Raw genomic sequence first — 17,251 nt, 5'->3', positions numbered from 1 at the left:
GGAGGGGGCGCCATTTAGCAATCACTGAACATTTAAGGCCTATGTGGAGTTTTGTTTGGCTGGCCTTTGATGGAAACAACAACAACAAACACTTATACATCCACCTGGCTGCATTTGTACATTTCACATAAGTTTGTTCAGTTGACTACAAATAGTTTGTGGTGTTTCATATGACAGTGGCTCTCTGTATGTATCAGCTGTTATTTTCCATAGAGAAATTGCAAAGTGGTAATGAAGATCAGCTTATAATGGGTTAAAAAAAAAAAAAAAAAAGCTGCAAATCAAAATGCATCTATTGGCAAAGTAGAAAAACAAATGCACTTTTCCATGAAGGCGGTTCATAATTGTCCTGTAAAAAGTCTGGCAAGCAGGTGAGTTACAACAGAAGAAAAGCTACTCTAACTGTGTCGTTTGGCTCTTTGCTTGTTATTCCGTTTGACTGTGTCATCTTTTGACTACCACTGGGACTGTTTGAACATCTCATCTGCTCTTTCATTCCTGCCAGAATGTCACTTTCTGGATCACACCAGCAATGATAACATTTGGGCCTATCTGCAACTCTTTAGGGAGGCTTGTAACCTCATTTGACCCAGATTGTAGCCCTGCAGTTGTCTGACCTGTTTCCACTTTGGTAGAGTCACATGTGAAACTACGCCGCTCAAATATGTGCAATCCAGTGACTCAGCTTCACGTGATTTTTTTTTTTTTTTCAAGGGAAATCTCACACATGTGCTGAGGTGGTAGGTGGTCTCAACACATTGTATTTCAGTCTTCCTTTTTTCCTGAACTCCCGACTGTTTCAGCCATTAATCAGAGGAGGATGTGTTTGTTGTCCCTCGAACGTGCTCCTTTCTTCCTGATGTCCTGTCTTATTTAATCATAACTTCCTCAAAGTGTTATTCCAGGGCAGGATCTCCAGGTTGTGTGCGTTTCTGGGTGTAAACAAGCTCCTGTAATCAAGGATGTTGAAAATACTTTTACAGATGGTTAGATAAACTTACACCAAGGATGTCTGTACCTTTCAAATTGAATCCACAACCATGTCACCATATAAGTCTACTTAGATTTTCTGTAAAAAACTATATTTTATTGAATGGACCACGGATGACTAGTTTTGGCAGCCACTTCTTTCTTTATAAAGTTTGTAGTTACAATCAGTCAAGCTTCCGCGTGAAAACAGTGAAAGAGCTGAAGCCTATTTCCAAAGTGAAGAGCGGCTCTGTTATCATTTCGATGGACTCCTGTTCACTGGAGTGAATTCGTCCATTCATCTTCTATAACACTTAATCTTGTGCAGGGTTGCGGAGCCGAACCCCAGCGTTCTATGGTCGAGGGCAGGCTACACCCTGGACAGGTCGAACTCAGTCCTCATGACAGCAACATACAGTATGTGTCTGTATCTATATAAATGTTACTTTACCATTATAAGAGCTGTCTTCAGCTTTCTGCTTGTTTGTAATTGCTGTTTCTTCTTGTTATTAATCCACAATTCACTTTCTTCCAGGAGGCAAAAACACTGAGATTACTGATCAATAATTCACGTGACATTAAACTGATTTACATGTGTCGAAGGTCTACTGATGCAGTCTCTCTGAGAGAAACAGATATAGACTTATTTTCGCCAAATGACACGTTACGTTTTATTTGTCGTAACTATACAACCTTTTACTTTTTAAGAAGTAACTTGTGACTGAAATGTTAATCTATTTAAAACTATTTAGATATGAAATGGATTATCCACCACCAGTATTTCCTATTTAAAATAACAAATTCCCTTCATGTCCATGAAAGAGTTCGTCTCCATGTGTCTCTTCATAATGGTTGAAATAACTCCCTCCTGCCTCTGAATGTTTATGATTCTTCTCCTTATCTAATCTGCAACGGGTTTGTTATCTCTTCGACCTGTGAATCTCTCAGCAGATTGTGTTAGGGTTTCTTTAAAAAGAGTTACCCGCTCTGCATGGAATTCTTCAGTCACATCTTCAACGTGGATGTTTTATATGCGCATTAAGTAATAAACCATATTGCTGGATGCAGCTGGTAGTAAATGATGTTTGTCATGTGGAAGCAGCTGCTGAGAATGGGACATTTCTGTTGTTCGCTCCATGAACTGAAATAGCTGGCCAGACGATGCTGTGGACAGACAATGAGCAGCAATCTATGACGGCAAGCTTTCTGCCAATTTTAAGGTTTTCTCAGAAAAAGAAGTAGCAACAAACCAGATCTGTAGGTCATTTTTAGTCCGTGACTCTTAAAACTATTCAGTTTTTGTCCTAATTAATGCAACTCAACTGTCAAAACCTACGCGCAGATTTAGGTGTGCAGATGATGTTTGTCGCCTCAAGCAGTGTTTGGATTGAAATCATTCACCTGGAACTCTGCACGTCCACATTTCTTTAATTTTTCCAACGCTCCCTCTAAGCGCCACGGAGCTCTCTTTTTTTCATAGGTATTCCACAGATGTGATTGCGTTCTCTATGACCACTGAATGAGACTGATGACAGCGGAGATAAATGCAAGGGCACAAACATTGAATGACTGGATTGAACATGTGACTTTGAAATGATTCATGTGCCTGCCTGAACTCCGGCAAGGCTCATTTTGGTTTCATTCACACAAATCAAGAGCTCACAAGGCTTGAGAAGAGAGCGACACCAACCAAATATTAGCAGCACTGAAGAAATCTTGAGAAACTTTCGCTCAATCGATTAGTTTTCCAAATCTGGAGACACTGAGACATCTTCCGTTTTATTTCAATACATCAGCGCTTTCAATAGTCAGCCACCTGTTCCTGGACGTTTTCTACAATGAAAGTCAGTTCATCAAGAAATGTTCACCCTGGAGATCACTGTTTTTGTCTCACATGAAACAGATTTATTTTTTTTTGATTATATCTGTGATCTCAGTTGGTGAAAAATCCAAAAAATGACTTTTCTTCTTCTTTTTTTTTTTTATTATATAAATCTGACATAGTTCCTGTGATTCCTAGAAATAATTCCAACATATTGTAGCAATTTTTTCAGAGTGAACTGAACAATTGAGTTCCAGTGCAACATTCTCGTACTTATCTGCTGTATTCACACACAACATTAGGAAATAAGCGAAAGGACTGATGAAAAGCACTAAAACGTTCGAACATGTTCTTTTGGACTCAGAAATCAAGCTGTTGACGTTGTGACGTTGTGAGGTTGTGACGTTGTGACGTTGTGACGTTGTGACGTTGTGACGTTGTGACGTTGTGACGTTGTGACGTTGTGACGTTGCTTGTCAATGAGGTGCTTCAGCTGTCCTTCTGCCATAAGTGATACATCAGCTGACAAGGACAGACGAAAACTCCTGCCGTTCCCAGGTTCTCTTTTCATTTCCTGGTCTTTCTTCAGCCATTAACACGTTTGTGCCATGGAGTTGATGACTTCCAATCAAAGCGTCGAGCTGTATGGTGCCTGTGTTGCAGACAGCCGACGTTCTCTATTTCGCCAGCGTTAGCGAAACCTCTTGTTTGACATCCAGTTTACAAAATCTAATAAAACTTTAGTCAAGCATCAGCTGTAATGCAAAGTGGAAAATGTTTAAACACAGCGATAGATTCTCCGTAAGGTCATTAAAATGTGTGTGTTCGTTTGCCCGTTTCAATTTCTATTTCTAATAAAGAATGGAATGAGTCAGGCCTCCAAAGTCAATGCCAGTGTTTTCAATCAGTCTTTTATCGTCAGGCATGTTTGATTGAAAGCTTCCCGAGAAATATAAATGATGTAAGAAAGGCTCCCAGTAAGGGCCAACTTCAAGCCCATTATACATGTAGACAGCGGAAAAAGATTCTTGGAAAGTTTTATGTTTTTGGCACGCATTGATTATTCGATCTGATCCTATAAGTACATTGGGCTTAATCTAATACCACACAGTTAATTCATCATGCAACTACTGAGCCCTGCTATCAAACATTCGCAATGATTAAACATTGTTTGGCAACGTAACTAAAACCAAACATTTTTTGTAGATGCTGACCAGATCCACACAATGTTCTCGATGAGCTTTGGGCCATTTTCCATCACGGAAGTGCTTCGGATGTGCAACGTTCTCAGGATTTCTGCTGTGAAATGATCTCCTGATTTAAAGGAGACATATCATGCTTTTAAATCCTTCCTTTTTACATATAAATCATACAGTTGTGGTCTATACAACGCGAAACTGCAATGCTTGGGTCTGAATTCCTCATTATTATAGCTCCACAGGCCCCTTTTCAACCCCTTTTCTGATGTGCTTCTGAGAGCAACTCGTTTTGGGGCGGTCTCTTCAAATGCAAATGAGACACTTCATACCCCGCCTCCTCTCCAGGTTGCAGAGGTGACACTCGGTTCAACGTCACCCTGTTCGGCCATCTTTGTAGTTTGATAGAACAGATACAATTATCTAGCGGCGCAGAAACTTTATATTCACACATTATTTACAAAATGTCAACAACGGAAGATTTGTCCATACAGCCATACATGTTGGAGCCAGAGTCGGACCCGGCGGAGCGAGATGAAAATGACGATGATGCACCTACAGAACAACGTCTTCATATGGATGTAACGCAATGGTGTGTTACTATATTTACACTAACTTCTCCATCCATGCCCACTACTACAATACTGCCTGTATTACAACGACTATTTAACACAGAAGTTACATTATAATCTAAAACGAGCACACAGCGCTAACATATGAAGACGGTGCAACTGCTAATGCTAACAAAACAATGACAGGGGCGTCTTATCATCACACTTTTTAGCGTTATATACAGCTTACCGAAGTGCTCTGTTCGTCGTCTCCATAGATAGAAGGAACTGACCGCTCAATCAGACCAAGTCTTTCGGCAAATCCTTCTTTATACTGGCGGAGGTTGTTGAAGCAGTCGTCCTTAAAGTGATTCGCGCACACAAAAATGACCTTACCCACAGATGTGGGTACATTTCTGTGAAAAATAAAACTCAACCAGGCACTTCGAAAAGGTTCTGATGCTGGGAGACGGTGTAACGAAGCTTGTGGGTTACTACATCCAACAACCGAACATTTCCACTTATCCTCTCGTAACTTCGGTTGGACTACAAAATCGCAGCGAGAAACAAAAATGGCGGATTGCTCGAAATGTCGATGTCCTAATTTGGCAGTTCCGCTGAGAATACTGTGACGTCATTGTTCAAAAAACGTAATAGAGAATAGAAAAATCGAAACCGATCGCAAAATATGACCAAAACAGAATATAAAGATATCAACGGAGCACCTGAAGAGACTACTTTGAACTTTTCTGTACTTCTAAACACTCTAAATATACAACAAAATGCATTTAAGGGCTAAAAAAGTGGATTTAGCATGATATGTCCCCTTTAAAAGCCACGCTTTTACATGATCTTCCTCGCAAGTGGACACTTTGCAGAGGCCTGTGTTGTGGCGTTTATGTCCACGCTTTAATCTTGGCGCATCGGCAGGAAGACCAATCCACGAGTTATCAGAGCCACTCCAAATCATGATGCTCCCTCCGCCATACTTTCCCATCTTGATAGGCTGTTGCATGTTGATCACGCGAACTTGAACTACATCTAGCCACACGACGCGTCTCCAGTTGTGTGACATGCCATGGACGCCATTCCTGCTAAATCCATCAATGGTACGTTCACAAGGGCTTTTCATGTTGTGCCAATGACTATGCAGCCTGCAGCTTGTACAATGCTTTGCGGTCTGTGTCTGTTGTGACTGGAGACAATTTTGTTGTAATGCAGTGAGAAAAATCAAATTAATTGTCTCCATTCGTGAACAGTTTGTCCAACCGAGGACTGTTATTACACAACTCTTTGAACTTGTAACTTCCTCCAGTCATGTACAATCCAAATTAACAGTTATTAATGGTGGGTTCACAGAGATATCTTCTTTAATACGACATAGTTCACAACAGCAGATGCTTTTCGGGCATGGCAAACTCAAAGAGTGTTTCATTTTTTTAGCCACAGTAGTTTTATGCCGGTTTCACTCATTAGATTTCAAACTTAGGAGTTCAGTTTACTTCTGTTTTGAGTCAGTCATTTTTTCCCCCAGCGATGCTCTGAATGGCAGTGTGCATAAAAAGATATTAGATATTCCAAAATTTTGTGTCATTAGGCTAAGCACACAGTGTTTATTTTTTACTTGTGACTCCAATTCATGGAGAAAAGTGGTGAATTTCACAGTTTCTACAATCTCTTTGCATACCAGCCATACAGGTGATTCATCGTTCTGTACCTGCACCTGCTCTCAGGACTGATGTCTAATCTAGATAATGCTGTGGTTCTTTTCTTCCACATTCTTGACTCCTCTGCTTTAGTGTCACACAATGTTTGAGCTTCTCCCCCTGGTAGTGTGCACCTGCGTCCCATAAATTTCCATCTCCCTTCATAAGCAGCTCGCTCTGTGTTGGTCAGTTGCCAGGTCATCTTGCAGTCTTGTTGAGACATTATGACAGTTCACATGTTTAGTATTTCTGATCTTGGCCCTGGGCTACTCAATCTGCCTCACCCTTCAGTACTTTGCTTTCTTTTGAGTTGAAGTTTTTGACCTGAACTTTTTTTCTTTTAACCCCCTCCCCAGCTCCTGCTTTTGATATATACCTGTCAATGTTCAGTGAAAATTGACCCCTTCTTTTTTGTGTTGCATTGGCTTGAAAGAGTTAGAATCTGTTTCTCGTGAGTTTTTTTTCCTTCTTTCTGACGTGTTATGCCTTAAATGTTAAAAGTGCATAAGTCCATTCTTCTTTGTTTGGGTGAGCCTGTGCAAATATTATACACATGTAGATATATATTCTTTTAATTCGATGTGTAAAGCACGCAACAGACAAGCTATTTGTCAGATAAGACAGTGGTCAAAACCTCGAAAAGCAGTTTACTACAGTTATTTACTACTTCATTCAGAGTACAACCGGCTCTACTGTGTTCAGTCAGCTTTAACATGATTTTTCTAATAAAGTATCATACTGTGAATTATACAGTTAAAACAATTAGATTATTGGGGAGAAGGAATAACAATAAACTTTGCTTGAAGTCTGGTTTATCTTTTTGTGGGTTGTCACTTAAAACAATAGTTTTTCTCACCTTTTTTTCAAAGTTTAATAGAAACTATTCTGCTTTTTTTTTGCGGAGGGGTTGTATCTACACTGACTCGGCAACATCTCTATCCATCCTCACTGCTAGATTGTCCTTTTTCAGTGCATGTCAAGGGCCTTTAATGCATGCAGAAATGTTCACTTTGTGTGCAAATGAGAATTATGTCATGAAGAAATAATACTTAGAACACAGATGAGCAGCTGCAGACGGAATCGCTGCTCTGCCAAATGGAAACCACACAATCAGTCACACATGTATTATTGTATGGGTATTAGCCTCTTTTAAATTAGATGATGCAGTTGAAGTCATAATCAAAGCGACTGCTGAATAAGCGTGAAGTTCTTTTTCATGTTGTGAATTGGGTGAAATGTTATGTGGTGGAAGGCGTCGCGCTGAGAAAAAAATACCACACATTTCAAAATTGCTCATGAAATGTCAATTTCAAAAGCAATATCAATTCATCAACCTTTCTAGTCAGATTCTACTAGAAACTTAAAACCCCACTCACCTCTTTGCTCCTGAGGGTAAAAAAAAAAAACCCACGAATGAAAAGAAACAGTTTTCAGGAAGATAAATTGGAAGCAATGTTGTGTGACCCCTCGTGAAATCAAAAAAAAATTTTTGTGAACGTGTGCCCAGTTCCACTTGCTTCATATGTGTTCCTCTCCCGACTCACCACGACCATAAAAACAAAAACAAAAACAAAAAACCCTTCTTTGTGTTTTTCTAACACCACATGAGGCCATATCCACACATCCATTTTCTATTTTTCCAAACTCGGCTCACCAAATGACAGTGAAGCCCTCAGTCACTCACATTCGTTCCTATTTTTAGCCACTCATTAACTTCAAACACGTTTCTGGACTCACAAGAAGAAGAAAGAAAACACAAGGACACCATGCAAACTCCACACAGAAAGGCTCCTAAGCCTGGACACAAACCAGGGCTTTTCTGTTGTGAGACAAGAGTGCAAACCATTACATCACTGAAAAGCTCCGAGCAAAGTCCTCCAAGCCGTAATGTCTGCCGTTTACATTTTCACAGCACATGCAGCAAATCTGTCATAAATACACGCAACAATATCTCCATCTTTGCACTTGACAGAAAGATGAAGTGAGGCCGAGTTATGGATTTTGAAGAGCAACATCGAAACTATTATTTTATCAGATCCAGTGCAGAGTCACCAGCAGATGCTTTCACTGACCACCCGTTTGACTAATTGGACACATTCTCTGTGTGTTGACAAGAGGTGGAGTTTGATAGTCAGCATTGTTTCATTGCTTCACCATGTGACAGAAACGTGTGAAGACAAGACCCAGCGGTGTCACTTTTATGAGAGCATTGCAAGATTTTATGCAAACCATTGCAAGGCTGAGATGATCTGAGGTCACAGACTTCTTCAGTGGAACAACAAATCCTCTTAGTTTCTGTGATTTGTGACCCAACTTAAAACATCACAGGAAAGCCTTACATAACATTCAACGAAGCACGAATCGATCTTGGAAAAAAAGAAATTCCTCAACTGAGCTTGAGTGTCAGTTTATGCAATTTCTTTTTGCAGCAGACACTAAATGACAAAAAATGTACATTAACAATGGTTCCATTCCTTTGTCGTGACTCAACAAGCTATGCCCGCCCTGCTGCAGATGGAGGTAAATTAAAAACAAACCATTGAAACAGTCATCTTTTACACCTGTGCTCTTCCTGCTGTGGACTATTAAGCTCTCTTGCTGTGAAAAATAGCTCGGCATCGGGGCATGGATGACAGTACATTAGCAACATCTGCATTTTATTAAACACAAAATAAAATACAAGCGAGACACTCCTGGTCCAGTTAGCGAGCATCTACTTGCATAGTGGGAGAACTTAATAGGAATGGTGGCTAAAGTTTTTTTAAACAAACAAACAAACAAACAAACAAACAAACAAACAAACATGTAATTAGGATTCACACACACACACACACACACACACACACACACACACACACACACACACACACACACACACACACACACACACACACACACACACACACACACACACACACACACACACACACACACACACACACACACACACACACACACACACCATGCATGCACAGAAAGATCATCCAAAGTTAAATTGACATGATGATTGTTAAATTAGCACCTCATTTTGTTTGGGGGGGGGGGGGGGGGGGGGGTCCCACAGTTGCTTTGTAGCAAAGCTGATGACAATTGTTATGTTCTCAGTAGCGTCTTTGCTAACTGCGTATACAGAAATCTTGCCATGCTATTCTATATCGCTGCCAGCCATGTTAACGCAAAGAACACACAGACCACCATGAAATGTCCAGACTGCCGCCCACCTCCAACTTCTTGTGAGCTGAGGATTTCCCGTGCAAAGACTCAACAGTTGATGAATTGACATATCTTACCAGAAACATCAAAACTTTAAGCGTTCCTTCAAGATTCAATACATTTATTGTGATTTTTAGAGTAACAAGTACACAGACACACAATTGTGAAGATTAAAAAAAAAAAAAAAAAAAAACGTATTATTGTGAGGACCACCAAATTTTATTCCGCAAAATTTCACATTTCAGTATCTACAATTAAAATGAGGTTCACATTTGATTCAAATGGCTTTCTTTTCTTGCAACCTCTGAAACCAAAGACACGATCATTGTTGGAAATTGGCTTGCAGAGTGGGAATGGGGGCCACATGTGTCTGTCATACAGTATATCACTCTGAGAGATAAAAACTCAATTAGCAGGTGGAGACTTTCAACCACAAGGTAATCATTCTCCCTGGTAAAACTAGCCACAGTTAATTTGTTGCTTGTTGAGAGGAAATTGAAACACAGCTCCACCGTTCAACAAAGAGAACTTGTACTACAATTTGCAAAAAGTCGTTTCAGAAAATTGTTGAGGAGGTTCCAAAAGGATGAAAGTGTTTTAGTGTAATATATACACACTCAGTTCACTTTGAAAATGAAAGAGATATTACTATTATAAATAATGAAGCATTATAACAAGAAATAAAATTCAATAACAATTTTTCAAATAAACAAATGAATATGTTTTATCCAAGAAAACACATGTCTAACTATCACACTGCCCCGCACACACACACACGCACACACACACACACACACACACACACACACACACACACACACACACACACACACACACACACACACACACACACACACACACACACACACACACACACACACACACACACACACACACACACACACACTTTCAGTTTCACCTGTCTTGTGTGTTAGCTTAATGACTTGCAGGGATTCACAGCACAGTCTTCTCTGTTAGTTGCATTAGGGTGACGGACCATGTTCCTCCATATAAAAACGATGAAGGAGTTTGTTGAAGATGTCTTCACTTCTTGTTCAATCATAATAAATGTGAGAACTAAAGTAGTGTATCTTGGCTATCTATGGATATCCAGCAGGCGAGTCAGATAGCCCCACTTTGATATATACTGTATGGCTGTATATCAAATTGATCGGTTAGTTAAGAATTAAATGGAGCATTCTAATGCAATGTTGATGATTAAATACGACATTGTGGCATGCTAAATTGTAGGACTAGTTGATATTGAATGTGTTCGACTATTTTTCTGCTCTTACTGGGTCACTCGTCCGAAGTTCTACTGTACACATAAGTTAGACGGCTTTCAGCAAAGTGTGCGCTATATCTTGGGCCACCTTTTTGGAAGATTGACCGTCCAAATGACGTCGGGAGGCGCGCTGCCTTAAACTGTGCAGTGAAATGGAGGTGCTGCTACTTAAACTGGCTTTAGCAGCAAAAACACTGCCTGTGTTCAGCCTGTTCTACCGAGCCAGGGGATGAGGAAATCCCTCTGATGTATCCTGTCGTCTGTCATCTCAATCCTGAGGCCAAGATGTGCATCACAAAGTCTGTTTCTGGATTCTGCTTTCTTTAAGTCAGTGATCAGAGTTGAAGATAGCTCATCCGCTAAATCCTCCACCCTTCTTGTCGCAGTATTATGTGACAGCAGCACTTGCTTTAAGGTGCGTTTACACTTCAGCACGAGGAGTTACCAACATCATTTCCCCATCGTTCCTGCCACATTCCTGACATTCTTTATGTGACGTAATACATCTGAATGGGCGTGACATTCCTTATTTTTGTGGAACATCTTTTGGGCTACCAATAAATCTTCCAAGAATATCAAGACTCATCTGTATTCGTGAACTTTGCAACTTAGCGTATGGATTATTCGTGATGCGTGTTGAAGCGTTTACACAGCGAGACAGCATTCGCTCCCTGCAGCATCCTCCTCTCTGATCAACTCCATGGAATTTCTCTGAATGCTGAGTGGTCTGGAGTGTGTGAACAATTCAGTAGCTGTTGGTAGAATAACTGGGGTGTGTGGAGTTACTGCATATATACTGTATATAAACCCAGTTGCGGACCTGACTTGTTTTACATCCTGGGTTGAACACCCGCGCCTCCACGAGACGCACCTGAGATGGTGACTCTCATTTCCTTTCGTGCGCGGTGCGCCCTGGCGGCTGGGCACATCTCTCATAGCAAAATCTACAACTAAATATAACAAATTCTCCCTATTCGCCATATTCCTGACAGATATATGATAGAAAAAGACGACACCCAGTGGCGCAGAGTAGCCCGCCGCAGCGCAGCTGTGCGCATTAACTGCAACACCACGGAACAATAATGGTGACCGTGCGTAATGACTCGTGATGATTCACCACCTTTTCCTGCTCTTACTAGTAACTCATGATAAAAGGTCGCGACTGTCCATGACAGCCCGTGACGCATCGAACCTGAATCATATAACTTCGTTCCAAATCGTGATCCTTGGTCAGGAATTGAGTTTCGTGCCAAACTTATGTGTAAACGCACCTTTAACTGCTCCAAAACCGTGTTCTTGCTTTTCTCATCGTGACTGAAAACTGCATCAATCATATCAATTGCGCTTTTAAACAAAAATTAACTGAGCATCAGCAAATGGTTTCTTAGCTTCAGCAAGGTTCAATGAAACAAGAGATGATGCCGCTTTTGCGCTTTCTTGTGCTGATGCCGACATACCGTAGACACGGGGGGCTTGTATGATGTTATGTTTTCAATTTCTGTTTTGCGGCTGTCCGATTTTGGAGGGTAGTTGGCTTTGAAGCTGGTGGCAAGCAGAAAATTGAAGTGCCGGTAATATAAAACTCAACTCTTCAGTCCAGTCAGAGTTGAGCTTCCGGTTTTCCTGGTCGACTTTGCGCTTATTCACGCTGCGGGTCATGTTGTTTCTTCGTTTAATTTTGATTTACTGACTTTCTGCTCGATGACGGGAGGTTTTGCGGGTAGTGAAATTTATATCCGTGGGTGTGGACGTCCGAGCGGAGCACGCATTTACATAATAACATCAGATACGCTAAGACTCCGGCTCCGACTACGGTGTGGAATGAGGATTGAAAAGGTACAGCAGGGAATTTTTTCCCCCACAAATCTCACTTTATTTCACGTTGATGTGCAGCTACTGGGCCGCCTATTGAAGACCCCTGTACTAGACAGACATCAGCAATGAAAAAAAACAACCAAACCATCAGTTGCCATGGTAACCATTACTGTGACATCATCAGACCACACATGCACATGAAAGCCTTAGACATCAAGGCTTTCGTGTGACGTGCACAAGAAAGCCTTTGATGTAAAAGCCTATATCTTGGGACTGCTTCATAGGGCCCCACCAACTGACAAATCTTCAAATTGTGAGACAGTTCATAGAGGAGCCACTGAGGACTATAAAACGCTGTAAAACGCTGTAAAACGCTGTAAAACGCTAACAATCTCAATTACAAGACCACACAAACCGACAAGAAGTAAAGATGCCGTTCGATCAAAAGCTGGAGGCTGGAGCCATAAACTCTGAAAGGTAATACCTGTCCTTGCTTGAATCACATCACTGTACTGTACTTAAGTCTCACTATCCTGTTCAGTGAACTCACGAACTGTGAGTATGTAGTCATTTTTACTAAGAGAAGTTTAAAACTAAAGGTTAATGAACTGGAATTGTAATTTTTGAGCAAACACGGAGGTCTATACATGCGCAGTAGAGGTTTACGAAATCCTACTGAGGACAACTGTTCAGTTAACTTGGCTTATTTAAGTTGCTGTGACTTGGAAAGCTCAAGTTTAGTAAACTTTTTATTTTTAGGTTCACATAATTGTAAACACAACTAGATTCTAAGTAAACTTTGCAAGTAGATGTGAAGTCAACTTAACTTACGATTAAAGATGACAATTACTTAACATTTTTGAGTGCAATAGTTTTCCTAGATTTGCTTAAGTAAGCTCAACCTATTACATTTTACAGTGTGGACAAGATGCCGGAAGAGCTAGAAGGTCAAATCGACTCATACCAGCAACAACAAGGAGATACCTGGTTGGTAGAAGATGGTGAGGAAGATATGCTGACTGCAGAACAAGAACTGCATGAGCAGTGCCAATCGGATGAAGAGGAGATACTCTCGCAGAATGAAGAGTTCCAGATAAAAGAAGCAAAAGAAATAATCCAGATAAAAGAAGCAAAAGAAATAATCAGGCAGGAGGCCATGAAGAGACTGGAGAGAGAGAGGATGGATAGAGAGAGACAGGAGAAGAATAGGAAGGAGAGACAAGTGAGAGAGAGACAGAAAAGGCAGGAGAGAGTGAGACAGGAGAAAGAGAGGCTGGAGAGAGACAGGGAAGAGATGCAGGAGATAGAGAGGGAGGAGAAAAAGATGAAGGAGAGAGAGAGGGTAGAGAAGCAGCAGAGAGAGAGGGAGGAGAGGAAGGAGAGAGAGATGAAGATGAAGCAGAAAAGAGAGAGGAAGGAGGAAGAGGGGAAGGAGAGAGAGAGAGAGGAGAAAGTGAGGAAGGAGAGAGAGGAGAGAGAGAGAAAGAAGAAACAGGAGAAAGTGAGGAAGGAGAAGCAGGAGAGAGAGGAGGGAGAGAGAAAAAAGAGGCAGCAGAGAGAGAAGGAGGAGAAAGAGAGAGAGGACAGAAAGAGGAAGGACAGGCTGGAGAGAGAGAGGCATGGGGCAGAGATGAAGGAGTGGCATGAGAAGCAGGAGAGAGAGAGGAAGGAGAAAGAAAGAAAGGAGAGACAAGAGAAAGAGAGTAAGGTGAGGATGGTGAAGCAGAAGCAAGAAAAGATGGAGCGAGAGATGAGAGAGAAGAAGGAGAGAGAGAGGAAAGAGAGGCAGAATAGAGAGAGGCAGGAGATAGAGAGGAAGGAGAGGGAGAGGAAAGAGGGAGAGAGGATGAAGAGAGCGATAATGGCAAGGCAGGAGAGAGAGAGGAAGGAAGCAGAGAAGAAAGAGAGAGAGAGAAATCAGAAAGAGTCAAAGGAGAGGCAGGAGAGAAAAAAGAATGAGACAGAGAGAAGAGATAAAGAGAGGGAGAGGCAGGAGAGAATGGAGAAGGAGAGGCAGGAGAGAGACAGGAAGGAGGGAGAGAGGAAGGAGAGAGAAATGATGGAGAAAGAAAGGAAAGAGAGGCAGGAGAGAGAGCGGAAGGAAAGAGAGAGGAAAGTGAAGCAGCAGAGAGCGAGAAATGAGAAGGAGGCAAAACAGGAGAGAGACAGGAAGGAGAATGAGAGGAAGCAGAGGCAGGAGAAAGAGTGCAAGCAGAGAGAGAGAATGAAGACGGAGAGGGAGAACAAGCAGAAGAGAGAGTGGGATGAAAGAGAGATACTGGAGATGAAGAGGCAGAGGCAGGAGAGAGAGAGAAAGGACAAAGAGAGGGAGGAGAAGCAGGTGAGAGAGACAAAAGAGAGGCAGAAGAAGAATGCAACAGAGCGGAAGGAGAGAGAGAAGAAGGAGAGAGAGTGGGAAGAGAGGGTGAGAATGGAGAGAGAGAGGAAGGAGATGCAGGACAGAGAGAGGAAGGATAGGCAGGAGAGAGAGAAGACGGACAGAAAGATGAAGAAGATACAGTTGAGAGAGAAGAAAGAGTGGGAGGAGATGCAGAAAAGAGAGAGGATGGAGAACCAGAGGAAGGTGGCACAGTTGAATGAGAAAGTGAGAATGGAGAGAGAATGGAGGGAGATGCAGGAGAGAGAGAAGAAGGAGAGACAGGAGAGAGAGTGGAAGGAGAGGCAAGAGAGATATAGGATGGACAGAAAGGAGGAGAAAGAGAGGCAGGAGGAAGAGTCAAAGAAGATGCAGAGGAGAGGGAGGAAGGAGAGAGTGTGGGATGAAAGAGAGATACTGGAGATGGAGAGGCAGAGGCAGGAGAGAGAGAAAGGACAAAGAGAGGGAGGAGAAGACAGTGAGAGAGATGAGGAAGAAGAACAATGTAAGAGAGAGGAAGGAGAGAGAGTGGGAAGAGAGGGTGAGAATGGAGAGAGATGGGAAGGAGAGAGAGAGGATGGACAGACAGATGAAGATGCCCTGAGTGAGAGCTCAGAGACTGAATGGCTTGACCAGCCTCTGTCCAGATAGTAGCGTAGGAGAGCAGTTTAAATACACAAGGAAGGGGTGGACACGAGTGGAAAATTCTTTCAGGAGGCACAGGGAACTCGGAAGGCGCAGGGGCCCAAAGGGAAACTCGGGAACAGTGACTGACGGGTAACACAAGACTGGGGGGAAACAGGCCAGACGGGAACAGGTCACAGAAGACAAGAGGCGAGACAAGTTGACAAGGAGACAAGACACGTTGAAGAGACGATCCGACCAGGACAACAGCAGGAGAGGAGTTTAAATACACAAGGAAGGGGTGGACACATTTGGAACATTGGTTAATTGGAAGCACGAGGTGAGACACACATAGGGCTTTTCCACCAAAAAGAACCAGGAGCAAGTTCGGGGCCCGTGCCAGAGCCAGTTCTTAAATGAGCACCACCAAAGAACTGGTCCTTTTTCCACTGTTAACGGAGCCAATTGGGAGCCACGTCATTGCCTCACTCCAAAACGTGATACGTGACTGATTTCACCAATTTCGCGCTGACAGCGCTCATACAGGTACAAGGAGACGGACTGTATTCATCAGTTTACTCCGGGTCGCTCCATCTAGTTAGGCCTGAACCTCAGATGCAGACCAAAGAGAAAGAAGACATTACGTCTCTTCGTATCTCTATTGGTGTTTTTTCACGTCTGTCTTTCTTTAGTCCAGAGCCCCGGAGTGGACATAGAAGGAAATAAAATAACACGTGTATGAGTTTGGGGCTTATTTTTCAACATTTGGGCATTACATTGAGAATTTCTGCTCCTTTCACTTAATTTCTTGGGTGTGTCTGAATCAAATGCTTCAACATTGGAGGTGTACAATGATAGAACGCCGCTTTAAAAGCTGTTTCCAAAGGCAACCTCCGTAAACACACTGATTAAAGTTCTTTCACGTGAAGTGCCGTTAAAAGGTTCATTTTATGCCCATAAAATCCAGGCTTTCATTTACAGTTGTATGTAGTTTGTTTTTTAGTTGCTGATGAAGCAGAAGTATTCATTATAAAGAAGTTCTGTGGGTTAGAAAATAATATCGGAGGGTCTCGGAGCGGAGCAGGGCAGCCTCATACTGCATGGCGCAGCGGCTGCAACTCCTCAGCCTGCGGTCAGAACGCGAAACAAGACCTGGACGTGACGTTAATTATAATAATGTTACAATGAAAAGTGTGAATAATAAACGACAATGGAAAACTGCTTCTAAATTATATCCGGCGTAGCGGACTGACAGCGGAGGAGCGGGGCAGCGCTCTCGAGAGCCGCAGCTCCGCGAACGCAGAATAAATAATCCCGTTCCCTCGTATTATTAACTTCAGGGAATGACTTATTATATCATTCCCACGCGTATTTTTATATTTTTGTCTCTATAACCACACTGGGGCTCCGTGTTCGCTGTAGTTTTCAGAAAGCCGGTACAGCCTCGCTTCCGCCTTTTAGGTGGCGATAACTCCAGAGATAACTCCGCCCCCAGCTGATGAGCTCCGCTCTGGCCCAGCAACGAAGTGGAGCCAGCGTAGCACCAGTTTAGCTCCTGTTTGGCCGGGGCTTTGGCAGTGGAAAGACAAAGAACTGGTGCTAAGTCTGGCCCTGGCTCCGAACTAGCACCTGGTTCTTTCTGGTGGAAAAGCCCCCACAGAGGCAGACACACAGCCCTGACACCTGCTTTAAT

This window comes from Lipophrys pholis (assembly GCF_963383615.2).
Source record: "Lipophrys pholis genome assembly, chromosome: 21".
Lineage (NCBI taxonomy): Eukaryota > Metazoa > Chordata > Actinopteri > Blenniiformes > Blenniidae > Lipophrys > Lipophrys pholis.
The sequence above is the reverse complement of the archived record's forward strand: the minus strand, read 5'-3'. Positions refer to the sequence as shown.